Consider the following 16,070-nt stretch of genomic DNA (forward strand, 5'->3'; position numbering starts at 1 on the left):
GTAAAACACCTGGTCAGAACATGGTCAAACACCTGGTCAGGACACGGGCAACACCTGGTCAGAACACGGTAAAACACCTGGTCAGGACACGGTCAAACACCTGGTCAGAACACGGTCAAACACCTGGTCAGAACACGGTCAAACACCTGGTCAGGACACGGTCAAACACCTGGTCAGAACACAGATATAAACACCTGGTCAGAACACGGTGAAACACCTGGTCAGAACACGGTTAAACACCTGGTCAGAACACGGTTAAACACCTGGTCAGGACACGGTCAAACACCTGGTCAGAACCACAGAATATAAACACCTGGTCAGAACACGGTCAAACACCTGGTCAGAACACGGTCAAACACCTGGTCAGAACCACAGAATATAAACACCTGGTCAGAACACGGTTAAACACCTGGTCAGAACACGGTCAAACACCTGGTCAGGACACGGTAAAACACCTGGTCAGAACATGGTCAAACACCTGGTCAGGACACGGTCAAACACCTGGTCAGAACATGGTCAAACACCTGGTCAGGACACGGGCAACACCTGGTCAGAACACGGTTAAACACCTGGTCAGAACACGGTTAAACACCTGGTTAGAACACGGTCAAACACCTGGTCAGAACACGGTCAAACACCTGGTCAGAACACTGTCAACACCTGGTTAGAAAACGGGCAACACCTGGTCAGATCATGGTCAACACCTGGTCAGGACACGGTCAAACACTTGGTAAGAACACGGTCAACACCTGGTCAGAACACGGTCAAACACATGGTCAGAACACGGTCAAACACCTGGTCAGAACACGGTCAAACACCTGGTCAGGACACGGTCAAACACCTGGTCAGAACACGGTCAACACCTGGTCAGGACACGGTCAACACCTGGTCAGAACACGGTTAAACACCTGGTCAGAACACGGTTAAACACCTGGTCAGAACACGGTCAAACACCTGGTCAGAACACGGTCAACACCTGGTCAGAACCACAGAATATAAACACCTGGTCAGAACACGGTCAAACACCTGGTCAGAACACGGTCAAACACCTGGTCAGGACACGGTCAAACACCTGGTCAGGACACGGTCAAACACCTGGTCAGAACACGGTCAAACACCTGGTCAGAACCACAGAATATAAACACCTGGTTAGAACACGGTCAAGACCTGGTCAGAACACGGTTAAACACCTGGTCAGGACACGGTCAAACACCTGGTCAGAACACGGTCAAACACCTCGTCAGAACCACAGAATATAAACACCTGGTTAGAACACGGTCAACACCTGGTCAGGACACGGTTAAACACCTGGTCAGAACACGGTCAAACACCTGGTCAGAACACGGTCAACACCTGGTCAGAACACGGTTAAACACCTGGTCAGGACACGGTTAAACACCTGGTCAGAACACGGTCAAACACCTGGTCAGAACACGGTTAAACACCTGGTCAGAACACGGTCAAACACCTGGTCAGAACACGGTCAAACACCTGGTCAGAACACGGTTAAACACCTGGTCAGAACACGGTCAAACACCTGGTCAGAACACGGTCAACACCTGGTCAGAACACGGTTAAACACCTGGTCAGGACACGGTCGAATACCTGGTCAGGACACGGTCAAACACCTGGTCAGAACACGGTCAAACACCTGGTCAGAACACGGTCAAACACCTGGTCAGAACACGGTAAAACACCTGGTCAGGACACGGTCAAACACCTGGTCAGAACACGGTCAAACACCTGGTCAGAACACGGTCAAACACCTGGTCAGGACACGGTCAAACACCTGGTCAGAACTACAGAATATAAACACCTGGTCAGAACACGGTGAAACACCTGGTCAGAACACGGTTAAACACCTGGTCAGAACACGGTTAAACACCTGGTCAGGACACGGTCAAACACCTGGTCAGGACATGGTAAACACCTGGTCAGAACACGGTTAAACACCTGGTCAGAACACGGTCAACACCTGGTCAGAACCACAGAATATAAACACCTGGTCAGAACACGGTCAAACACCTGGTCAGAACACGGTTAAAAACCTGGTCAGGACTGGGTCAACACCTGGTCAGAACACGGTTAAAAACCTGGTTAGAACACGGTTAAAAACCTGGTTAGAACACGGTCAAACACCTGGTCAGAACATGGTCAACACCTGGTCAGGACACGGTCAACACCTGGTCACAACACGGTTAAACACCTGGTCAGAACACGGTTAAACACCTGGTCAGAACAAGGTCAACCCCTGGTCAGGACACAGTTAAAAACCTGGTAAGAACACGGTTAAACACCTGGTTAGAACACAGTTAAACACCTGTTCAGAACATGGTCAAACACCTAATCAGGACAAGGGCAACACCTGGTCAGAACTCGGTTAAACACCTGGTCAGAACACGGTTAAACACCTGGTTAGAACACAGTCAAACACCTGGTCAGAACACGGTCAAACACCTGGTCAGAACACGGTCAACACCTTTTTAGAAAACGGGCAAAACCTGGTCAGGACACGGACAACACCTGGTCAGGACACGGTCAAACGCTTGGTCAGAACACGGTCAACACCTGGTCAGAACACGGTCAAACACATGGTCAGAACACAGTCAAACAACTGGTCAGGACACGGTCAAACACCTGGTCAGAACATGGTCAATACCTGGTCAGGACACAGTCAACACCTGGTCAGAACACGGTTAAACACCTGGTCAGAACACGGTTAAACACCTGGTCAGAACCACAGAATATAAACACCTGGTCAGAACATGGTTAAACACCTGGTCAGAACACGGTCAAACACCTGGTCAGGATACGGTCAAAACCCTGGTCAGAACACGGTTAAACACCTGGTCAGAACACGGTCAACACCTGGTCAGAACACGGTTAAAAACCTGGTTAGAACACGGTCAAACACCTGGTCAGAACACGGTCAAACACCTGGTCAAGACACGGGCAACACCTGGTCAGAACACGGTTAAACACCTGGTCAGAACACGGTTAAACACCTGGTTAGAACACGGTCAAACACCTGGTCAGAACACGGTCAAACACCTGGTCGGAACACGGTCAAACACCTGGTCAGGACACGGTCATACCTGGTCAGAACACGGTTAAACACCTGGTTAGAACACGGTCAAACACCTGGTCAGAACACGGTCAAACACCTGGTCAGAACAAGGTCAAACACCTGGTCAGAACACGGTTAAAAACCTGGTTAGAACACGGTTAAAAACCTGGTTAGAACACGGTTAAAAACCTGGTTAGAACACGGTTAAAAACCTGGTTAGAACACGGTCAAACACCTGGTCAGAACATGGTCAACACCTGGTCAGGACACGGTCAACACCTGGTCACAACACGGTTAAACACCTGGTCAGAACACGGTTAAACACCTGGTCAGAACAAGGTCAACCCCTGGTCAGGACACAGTTAAAAACCTGGTAAGAACACGGTTAAACACCTGGTTAGAACACAGTTAAACACCTGTTCAGAACATGGTCAAACACCTAATCAGGACAAGGGCAACACCTGGTCAGAACTCGGTTAAACACCTGGTCAGAACACGGTTAAACACCTGGTTAGAACACAGTCAAACACCTGGTCAGAACACGGTCAAAAACCTGGTCAGAACACGGTCAACACCTTTTTAGAAAACGGGCAAAACCTGGTCAGGACACGGACAACACCTGGTCAGGACACGGTCAAACGCTTGGTCAGAACACGGTCAACACCTGGTCAGAACACAGTCAAACACATGGTCAGAACACAGTCAAACAACTGGTCAGGACACGGTCAAACACCTGGTCAGAACATGGTCAATACCTGGTCAGGACACAGTCAACACCTGGTCAGAACACGGTTAAACACCTGGTCAGACCACGGTTAAACACCTGGTCAGAACCACAGAATATAAACACCTGGTCAGAACACGGTTAAACACCTGGTCAGAACACGGTCAAACACCTGGTCAGGATACGGTCAAAACCCTGGTCAGAACACGGTTAAACACCTGGTCAGAACACGGTCAACACCTGGTCAGAACACGGTTAAAAACCTGGTTAGAACACGGTCAAACACCTGGTCAGAACACGGTCAAACACCTGGTCAAGACACGGGCAACACCTGGTCAGAACACGGTTAAACACCTGGTCAGAACACGGTTAAACACCTGGTTAGAACACGGTCAAACACCTGGTCAGAACACGGTCAAACACCTGGTCGGAACACGGTCAAACACCTGGTCAGGACACGGTCATACCTGGTCAGAACACGGTTAAACACCTGGTTAGAACACGGTCAAACACCTGGTCAGAACACGGTCAAACACCTGGTCAGAACAAGGTCAAACACCTGGTCAGAACACGGTCAAAAACCTGGTCAGGACACGGTCAAACACCTGGTCAGAACATTGTCAACACCTGGTCAGAACACGGTTAAACACCTGGTCAGAACACGGTTAAACACCTGGTCAGAACCACAGAATATAAACACCTGGTCAGAACACGGTCAAACACCTGGTCAGAACACGGTCAAACACCTGGTCAGAACCACAGAATATAAACACCTGGTCAGAACACGGTTAAACACCTGGTCAGAACACGGTCAAACACCTGGTCAGGACACGGTAAAACACCTGGTCAGAACATGGTCAAACACCTGGTCAGGACACGGTCAAACACCTGGTCAGAACACGGTCAAACACCTGGTCAGGACACGGGCAACACCTGGTCAGAACACGGTTAAACACCTGGTCAGAACACGGTTAAACACCTGGTCAGAACACGGTCAAACACCTGGTCAGAACACGGTCAAACACCTGGTCAGAACACGGTCAACACCTGGTTAGAAAACGGGCAACACCTGGTCAGGACACGGTCAACACCTGGTCAGGACACGGTCAAACACCTGGTCAGAACACGGTCAACACCTGGTCAGAACACGGTCAAACACATGGTCAGAACACGGTCAAACACCTGGTCAGAACAAGGTCAAACACCTGGTCAGGACACGGTCAAACATCTTGTCAGAACATGGTCAACACCTGGTCAGGACACGGTCAACACCTGGTCAGAACACGGTTAAACACCTGGTCAGAACACGGTTAAACACCTGGTCAGAACACGGTCAAACACCTGGTCAGAACACGGTCAACACCTGGTCAGAACCACAGAATATAAACACCTGGTCAGAACACAGTCAAACACCTGGTCAGAACACGGTCAAACACCTGGTCAGGACGCGGTAAAACACCTGGTCAGAACATGGTCAACACCTGGTCAGGACACGGTCAACACCTGGTCACAACACGGTTAAACACCTGGTCAGAACACGGTTAAACACCTGGTCAGAACAAGGTCAACCCCTGGTCAGGACACGGTTAAAAACCTGGTAAGAAAACGGTTAAACACCTGGTCAGAACACGGTCAACACCTGGTCAGAACCACAGAATATAAACACCTGGTCAGAACACGGTCAAACACCTGGTCAGAACACGGTCAAACACCTGGTCAGGACACGGTAAAACACCTGGTCAGAACATGGTCAACCCCTGGTCAGGACACGGTCAACACCTGGTCACAACACGGTTAAACACCTGGTCAGAACACGGTTAAACACCTGGTCAGAACAAGGTCAACCCCTGGTCAGGACACGGTTAAAAACCTGGTAAGAACACGGTTAAACACCTGGTTAGAACACGGTTAAACACCTGTTCAGAACATGGTCAAACACCTAATCAGGACACGGGCAACACCTGGTCAGAACACGGTTAAACACCTGGTCAGAACACGGTTAAACACCTGGTTAGAACACAGTCAAACACCTGGTCAGAACACGGTCAAACACCTGGTCAGAACACGGTCAACACCTTTTTAGAAAACGGGCAAAACCTGGTCAGGACACGGACAACACCTGGTCAGGACACGGTCAAATGCTTGGTCAGAACACGGTCAACACCTGGTCAGAACACGGTCAAACACATGGTCAGAACACGGTCAAACACCTGGTCAGGACACGGTCAAACACCTGGTCAGAATATGGTCAATACCTGGTCAGGACACAGTCAACACCTGGTCAGAACACGGTTAAACACCTGGTCAGAACACAGTTAAACACCTGGTCAGAACACGGTCAAACACCTGGTCAAAACACGGTCAACACATGGTCAGAACCACAGAATATAAACACCTGGTCAGAACACGGTCAAACACCTGGTCAGAACACGGTCAAACACCTGGTCAGGACACGGTAAAACACCTGGTCAGGACACGGTCAAACACCTGGTCAGAACACGGTCAAACACCTGGTCAGAACCACAGAATATAAACACCTGGTTAGAACACGGTCAACACCTGGTAAGGACACGGTTAAACACCTGGTCAGAACATGGTCAAACACCTGGTCAGAACACGGTCAAAAACCTGGTCAGAACACGGTCAAACACCTGGTCAGAACATGGTCAACACCTGGTCAGAACACGGTTAAACACCTGGTCAGAACACGGTTAAACACCTGGTCAGAACCACAGAATATAAACACCTGGTCAGAACACGGTCAAACACCTGGTCAGAACACGGTCAAACACCTGGTCAGAACCACAGAATATAAACACCTGGTCAGAACACGGTTAAACACCTGGTCAGAACATGGTCAAACACCTGGTCAGAACACGGTCAAACACCTGGTCAGGACACGGTCAAACACCTGGTCAGAACATGGTCAAACACCTGGTCAGGACACGGGCAACACCTGGTCAGAACACGGTTAAACACCTGGTCAGAACACGGTTAAACACCTGGTTAGAACACGGTCAAACACCTGGTCAGAACACGGTCAAACACCTGGTCAGAACACTGTCAACACCTGGTTAGAAAACGGGCAACAGCTGGTCAGATCATGGTCAACACCTGGTCAGGACACGGTCAAACACTTGGTAAGAACACGGTCAACACCTGGTCAGAACACGGTCAAACACATGGTCAGAACACGGTCAAACACCTGGTCAGAACACGGTCAAACACCTGGTCAGGACACGGTCAAACACCTGGTCAGAACATGGTCAACACCTGGTCAGGACACGGTCAACACCTGGTCAGAACACGGTTAAACACCTGGTCAGAACACGGTTAAACACCTGGTCAGAACACGGTCAAACACCTGGTCAGAACACGGTCAACACCTGGTCAGAACCACAGAATATAAACACCTGGTCAGAACACGGTCAAACACCTGGTCAGAACACGGTCAAACACCTGGTCAGGACACGGTCAAACACCTGGTCAGGACACGGTCAAACACCTCGTCAGAACCACAGAATATAAACACCTGGTTAGAACACGGTCAACACCTGGTCAGGACACGGTTAAACACCTGGTCAGAACACGGTCAAACACCTGGTCAGAACACGGTCAACACCTGGTCAGAACACGGTTAAACACCTGGTCAGGACACGGTTAAACACCTGGTCAGAACACGGTCAAACACCTGGTCAGAACACGGTTAAACACCTGGTCAGAACACGGTCAAACACCTGGTCAGAACACGGTCAAACACCTGGTCAGAACACGGTTAACCACCTGGTAAGAACACGGTCAAACACCTGGTCAGAACATGGTCAACACCTGGTCAGGACACGGTCAACACCTGGTCAGAACACGGTTAAACACCTGGTCAGAACACGGTTAAACACCTGGTCAGAACACGGTCAAACACCTGGTCAGAACACGGTCAACACCTGGTCAGAACCACAGAATATAAACACCTGGTCAGAACACGGTCAAACACCTGGTCAGAACACGGTCAAACACCTGGTCAGGACACGGTCAAACACCTGGTCAGGACACGGTCAAACACCTGGTCAGAACACGGTCAAACACCTGGTCAGAACCACAGAATATAAACACCTGGTTAGAACACGGTCAACACCTGGTCAGAACATGGTTAAACACCTGGTCAGGACACGGTCAAACACCTGGTCAGAACACGGTCAAACACCTCGTCAGAACCACAGAATATAAACACCTGGTCAGAACACGGTCAACACCTGGTCAGAACACGGTTAAACACCTGGTCAGAACACGGTCAAACACCTGGTCAGAACACGGTCAAACACCTGGTCAGAACACGGTCAAACACCTGGTCAGAACACGGTTAAACACCTGGTCAGAACACGGTCAAACACCTGGTCAGAACACGGTCAAACACCTGGTCAGAACACGGTTAACCACCTGGTAAGAACACGGTCAAACACCTGGTCAGAACACGGTCAACACCTGGTCAGAACACGGTTAAACACCTGGTCAGGACACGGTCGAATACCTGGTCAGGACACGGTCAAACACCTGGTCAGACCACGGTCAAACACCTGGTCAGAACACAGTCAAACACCTTGTCAGAACACGGTAAAACACCTGGTCAGGACACGGTCAAATACCTGGTCAGAACACGGTCAAACACCTGGTCAGAACACGGTCAAACACCTGGTCAGGACACGGTCAAACACCTGGTCAGAACCACAGAATATAAACACCTGGTCAGAACACGGTCAAACACCTGGTCAGAACACGGTTAAACACCTGGTCAGAACACGGTTAAACACCTGGTCAGGACACGGTCAAACACCTGGTCAGGACATGGTAAACACCTGGTCAGAACACGGTTAAACACCTGGTCAGAACACGGTCAACACCTGGTCAGAACCACAGAATATAAACACCTGGTCAGAACACGGTCAAACACCTGGTCAGAACACGGTTAAACACCTGGTCAGGACACGGGTCAACACCTGGTCAGAACACGGTGAAACACCTGGTCAGGACACGGTCAAACACCTGGTCAGAACACGGTCAAACACCTGGTCAGAACACGGTAAAACACCTGGTCAGAACCACAGAATATAAACACCTGGTCAGGACACGGTCAAACACCTGGTCAGAACACGGTCAACACCTGGTCAGAACACAGTTAAACACCTGGTCAGGACACGGTTAAACACCTGGTCAGAACACGGTCAAACACCTGGTCAGAACACGGTCAAACACCTGGTCAGAACACGGTCAAACACCTGGTCAGAACACGGTCAAACACCTGGTCAGAACACGGTTAAACACCTGGTCAGAACACGGTCAAACACCTGGTCAGAACACCGTCAAAACCTGGTCAGAACACGGTTAAACACCTGGTCAGAACACGGTCAACACCTGGTCAGAACACGGTCAAACACATGGTCAGAACACGGTCAAACACCTGGTCAGAACACGGTCAAACACCTGGTCAGGACACGGTCAAACACCTGGTCAGAACACGGTCAACACCTGGTCAGGACACGGTCAACACCTGGTCAGAACACGGTTAAACACCTGGTCAGAACACGGTTAAACACCTGGTCAGAACACGGTCAAACACCTGGTCAGAACACGGTCAACACCTGGTCAGAACCACAGAATATAAACACCTGGTCAGAACACGGTCAAACACCTGGTCAGAACACGGTCAAACACCTGGTCAGGACACGGTCAAACACCTGGTCAGGACACGGTCAAACACCTGGTCAGAACACGGTCAAACACCTGGTCAGAACCACAGAATATAAACACCTGGTCAGAACACGGTCAAACACCTGGTCAGAACACGGTCAAACACCTGGTCAGGACACGGTCAAACACCTGGTCAGAACACGGTCAAACACCTCGTCAGAACCACAGAATATAAACACCTGGTCAGAACACGGTCAAACACCTGGTCAGAACACGGTTAAACACCTGGTCAGAACACGGTCAAACACCTGGTCAGAACACGGTCAAACACCTGGTCAGAACACGGTTAAACACCTGGTCAGAACACGGTCAAACACCTGGTCAGAACACGGTCAACACCTGGTCAGAACACGGTTAAACACCTGGTCAGGACACGGTCGAACACCTGGTGAGGACACGGTCAAACACCTGGTCAGAACACGGTCAAACACCTGGTCAGAACACAGTCAAACACCTGGTCAGAACACGGTAAAACACCTGGTCAGGACACGGTCAAACACCTGGTCAGAACACGGTCAAACACCTGGTCAGAACACGGTCAAACACCTGGTCAGAACACGGTCAAACACCTGGTCAGAACTACAGAATATAAACACCTGGTCAGAACACGGTTAAACACCTGGTCAGAACACGGTCAAACACCTGGTCAGGACACGGTAAAACACCTGGTCAGAACATGGTCAAACACCTGGTCAGGACACGGTCAAACACCTGGTCAGAACACGGTCAAACACCTGGTCAGGACACGGGCAACACCTGGTCAGAACACGGTTAAACACCTGGTCAGAACACGGTTAAACACCTGGTTAGAACACGGTCAAACACCTGGTCAGAACACGGTCAAACACCTGGTCAGAACACGGTCAACACCTGGTTAGAAAACGGGCAACACCTGGTCAGGACATGGTCAACACCTGGTCAGGACACGGTCAAACACTTGGTAAGAACACGGTCAACACCTGGTCAGAACACGGTCAAACACATGGTCAGAACACGGTCAAACACCTGGTCAGAACACGGTCAAACACCTGGTCAGGACACGGTCAAACACCTGGTCAGAACATGGTCAACACCTGGTCAGGACACGGTCAACACCTGGTCAGAACACGGTTAAACACCTGGTCAGAACACGGTTAAACACCTGGTCAGAACACGGTCAAACACCTGGTCAGAACACGGTCAACACCTGGTCAGAACCACAGAATATAAACACCTGGTCAGAACACAGTCAAACACCTGGTCAGAACACGGTCAAACACCTGGTCAGGACGCGGTAAAACACCTGGTCAGAACATGGTCAACACCTGGTCAGGACACGGTCAACACCTGGTCACAACACGGTTAAACACCTGGTCAGAACACGGTTAAACACCTGGTCAGAACAAGGTCAACCCCTGGTCAGAACACGGTTAAAAACCTGGTCAGAACACGGTTAAACACCTGGTCAGAACACGGTCAACACCTGGTCAGAACCACAGAATATAAACACCTGGTCAGAACACGGTCAAACACCTGGTCAGAACACGGTCAAACACCTGGTCAGGACACGGTAAAACACCTGGTCAGAACATGGTCAACCCCTGGTCAGGACACGGTCAACACCTGGTCAGAACACGGTTAAACACCTGGTCAGAACACGGTTAAACACCTGGTCAGAACATGGTCAACCCCTGGTCAGGACACGGTTAAAAACCTGGTAAGAACACGGTTAAACACCTGGTTAGAACACGGTTAAACACCTGTTCAGAACATGGTCAAACACCTAATCAGGACACGGGCAACACCTGGTCAGAACACGGTTAAACACCTGGTCAGAACACGGTTAAACACCTGGTTAGAACACAGTCAAACACCTGGTCAGAACACGGTCAAACACCTGGTCAGAACACGGTCAACACCTTTTAGAAAACGGGCAAAACCTGGTCAGGACACGGACAACACCTGGTCAGGACACGGTCAAATGCTTGGTCAGAACACGGTCAACACCTGGTCAGAACACGGTCAAACACATGGTCAGAACACGGTCAAACACCTGGTCAGGACACGGTCAAACACCTGGTCAGAATATGGTCAATACCTGGTCAGGACACGGTCAACACCTGGTCAGAACACGGTTAAACACCTGGTCAGAACACGGTTAAACACCTGGTCAGAACACGGTCAAACACCTGGTCAGAACACGGTCAACACCTGGTCAGAACCACAGAATATAAACACCTGGTCAGAACACGGTCAAACACCTGGTCAGAACACGGTCAAACACCTGGTCAGGACACGGTAAAACACCTGGTCAGGACACGGTCAAACACCTGGTCAGAACACGGTCAAACACCTGGTCAGAACACAGAATATAAACACCTGGTCAGAACACGGTCAACACCTGGTCAGGACACGGTTAAACACCTGGTCAGAACACGGTCAAACACCTGGTCAGAACACGGTCAAACACCTGGTCAGGACACGGTCAAACACCTGGTCAGAACACGGTCAACACCTGGTCAGAACACGGTTAACACCTGGTCAGAACACGGTTAAACACCTGGTCAGAACCACAGAATATAAACACCTGGTCAGAACACGGTCAAACACCTGGTCAGAACACGGTCAAACACCTGGTCAGAACAACAGAATATAAACACCTGGTCAGAACACGGTTAAACACCTGGTCAGAACACGGTCAAACACCTGGTCAGGACACGGTAAAACACCTGGTCAGAACACGGTCAAACACCTGGTCAGGACACGGTCAAACACCTGGTCAGAACACGGTCAAACACCTGGTCAGGACACGGGCAACACCTGGTCAGAACACGGTTAAACACCTGGTCAGAACACGGTTAAACACCTGGTTAGAACACGGTCAAACACCTGGTCAGAACACGGTCAAACACCTGGTCAGAACACTGTCAACACCTGGTTAGAAAACGGGCAACACCTGGTCAGGACACGGTCAACACCTGGTCAGGACACGGTCAAACACCTGGTCAGAACACGGTCAACACCTGGTCAGAACACGGTCAAACACATGGTCAGAACACGGTCAAACACCTGGTCAGAACAAGGTCAAACACCTGGTCAGGACACGGTCAAACACCTGGTCAGAACACGGTCAACACCTGGTCAGGACACGGTCAACACCTGGTCAGAACACGGTTAAACACCTGGTCAGAACACGGTTAAACACCTGGTCAGAACACGGTCAAACACCTGGTCAGAACACGGTCAACACCTGGTCAGAACCACAGAATATAAACACCTGGTCAGAACACGGTCAAACACCTGGTCAGAACACGGTCAAACACCTGGTCAGGACACGGTCAAACACCTGGTCAGGACACGGTCAAACACCTGGTCAGAACACGGTCAAACACCTGGTCAGAACCACAGAATATAAACACCTGGTTAGAACACGGTCAACACCTGGTCAGAACACGGTTAAACACCTGGTCAGGACACGGTCAAACACCTGGTCAGAACACGGTCAAACACCTCGTCAGAACCACAGAATATAAACACCTGGTTAGAACACGGTCAACACCTGGTCAGAACACGGTTAAACACCTGGTCAGAACACGGTCAAACACCTGGTCAGAACACGGTCAACACCTGGTCAGAACACGGTTAAACACCTGGTCAGGACACGGTTAAACACCTGGTCAGAACACTGTCAAACACCTGGTCAGAACACGGTTAAACACCTGGTCAGAACACGGTCAAACACCTGGTCAGAACACGGTCAAACACCTGGTCAGAACACGGTTAAACACCTGGTAAGAACACGGTCAAACACCTGGTCAGAACACGGTCAACACCTGGTCAGAACACGGTTAAACACCTGGTCAGGACACGGTCGAATACCTGGTCAGGACACGGTCAAACACCTGGTCAGAACACGGTCAAACACCTGGTCAGAACACAGTCAAACACCTTGTCAGAACACGGTAAAACACCTGGTCAGGACACGGTCAAATACCTGGTCAGAACACGGTCAAACACCTGGTCAGAACACGGTCAAACACCTGGTCAGGACACGGTCAAACACCTGGTCAGAACTACAGAATATAAACACCTGGTCAGAACACGGTGAAACACCTGGTCAGAACACGGTTAAACACCTGGTCAGAACACGGTTAAACACCTGGTCAGGACACGGTCAAACACCTGGTCAGGACATGGTAAACACCTGGTCAGAACACGGTTAAACACCTGGTCAGAACACGGTCAACACCTGGTCAGAACCACAGAATATAAACACCTGGTCAGAACACGGTCAAACACCTGGTCAGAACACGGTTAAAAACCTGGTCAGGACTGGGTCAACACCTGGTCAGAACACGGTGAAAAACCTGGTCAGGACACGGTCAAACACCTGGTCAGAACACGGTCAAACACCTGGTCAGAACACGGTAAAACACCTGGTCAGAACCACAGAATATAATCACCTGGTCAGGACACGGTCAAACACCTGGTCAGAACACGGTCAACACCTGGTCAGAACACAGTTAAACACCTGGTCAGGACACGGTTAAACACCTGGTCAGAACACGGTCAAACACCTGGTCAGAACACGGTTAAACACCTGGTCAGAACACGGTCAAACACCTGGTCAGAACACGGTTAAACACCTGGTCAGAACACGGTCAACACCTGGTCAGAACCACAGAATATAAACACCTGGTCAGAACACGGTCAAACACCTGGTCAGAACACGGTTAAAAACCTGGTCAGGACTGGGTCAACACCTGGTCAGAACACGGTGAAAAACCTGGTCAGGACACGGTCAAACACCTGGTCAGAACACGGTCAAACACCTGGTCAGAACACGGTAAAACACCTGGTCAGAACCACAGAATATAATCACCTGGTCAGGACACGGTCAAACACCTGGTCAGAACACGGTCAACACCTGGTCAGAACACAGTTAAACACCTGGTCAGGACACGGTTAAACACCTGGTCAGAACACGGTCAAACACCTGGTCAGAACACGGTTAAACACCTGGTCAGAACACGGTCAAACACCTGGTCAGAACACGGTCAAACACCTGGTCAGAACACGGTTAAACACCTGGTAAGAACACGGTCAAACACCTGGTCAGAACACCGTCAACACCTGGTCAGAACACGGTTAAACACCTGGTCTGAACACGGTCAACACCTGGTCAGAACACGGTCAAACACATGGTCAGAACACGGTCAAACACCTGGTCAGAACACGGTCAAACACCTGGTCAGGACACGGTCAAACACCTGGTCAGAACACGGTCAACACCTGGTCAGGACACGGTCAACACCTGGTCAGAACACGGTTAAACACCTGGTCAGAACACGGTTAAACACCTGGTCAGAACACGGTCAAACACCTGGTCAGAACACGGTCAACACCTGGTCAGAACCACAGAATATAAACACCTGGTCAGAACACGGTCAAACACCTGGTCAGAACACGGTCAAACACCTGGTCAGGACACGGTCAAACACCTGGTCAGGACACGGTCAAACACCTGGTCAGAACACGGTCAAACACCTGGTCAGAACCACAGAATATAAACACCTGGTTAGAACACGGTCAACACCTGGTCAGAACACGGTTAAACACCTGGTCAGGACACGGTCAAACACCTGGTCAGAACACGGTCAAACACCTCGTCAGAACCACAGAATATAAACACCTGGTTAGAACACGGTCAACACCTGGTCAGAACACGGTTAAACACCTGGTCAGAACACGGTCAAACACCTGGTCAGAACACGGTCAAACACCTGGTCAGAACACGGTTAAACACCTGGTAAGAACACGGTCAAACACCTGGTCAGAACACCGTCAACACCTGGTCAGAACACGGTTAAACACCTGGTCAGGACACGGTCGAATACCTGGTCAGGACACGGTCAAACACCTGGTCAGAACACGGTCAAACACCTGGTCAGAACACGGTCAAACACCTGGTCAGAACACGGTAAAACACCTGGTCAGGTCACGGTCAAACACCTGGTCAGAACACGGTCAAACACCTGGTCAGAACACGGTCAAACACCTGGTCAGGACACGGTCAAACACCTGTTCAGAACTACAGAATATAAACACCTGGTCAGAACACGGTGAAACACCTGGTCAGAACACGGTCAAACACCTGGTCAGAACACGGTTAAACACCTGGTCAGGACACGGTCAAACACCTGGTCAGGACATGGTAAACACCTGGTCAGAACACGGTTAAACACCTGGTCAGAACAGGGTCAACACCTGGTCAGAACACGGTCAAACACCTGGTCAGGACATGGTAAACACCTGGTCAGAACACGGTTAAAAACCTGGTCAGGACTGGGTCAACACCTGGTCAGAACACGGTGAAAAACCTGGTCAGGACACGGTCAAACACCTGGTCAGAACACGGTCAAACACCTGGTCAGAACACGGTCAACACCTGGTCAGAACACGGTCAAACACCTGGTCAGAACACGGTAAAACACCTGGTCAGAACCACAGAATATAATCACCTGGTCAGGACACGGTCAAACACCTGGTCAGAACACG

At 50.3% G+C, this 16,070-nt stretch overlaps 1 protein-coding gene across 4 annotated transcripts in view; it reads right to left on the reverse strand.

Moving 5' to 3' along the window:
* LOC106571071 (transcriptional activator Myb) overlaps positions 1 to 16,070 on the reverse strand; it is a 110,220-nt gene that overhangs the window by 33,391 nt on the left and 60,759 nt on the right. The window lies entirely within an intron of this gene.

This window comes from Salmo salar, chromosome ssa15 (genome assembly GCF_905237065.1).
Source record: "Salmo salar chromosome ssa15, Ssal_v3.1, whole genome shotgun sequence".
Classification (NCBI taxonomy): domain Eukaryota; kingdom Metazoa; phylum Chordata; class Actinopteri; order Salmoniformes; family Salmonidae; genus Salmo; species Salmo salar.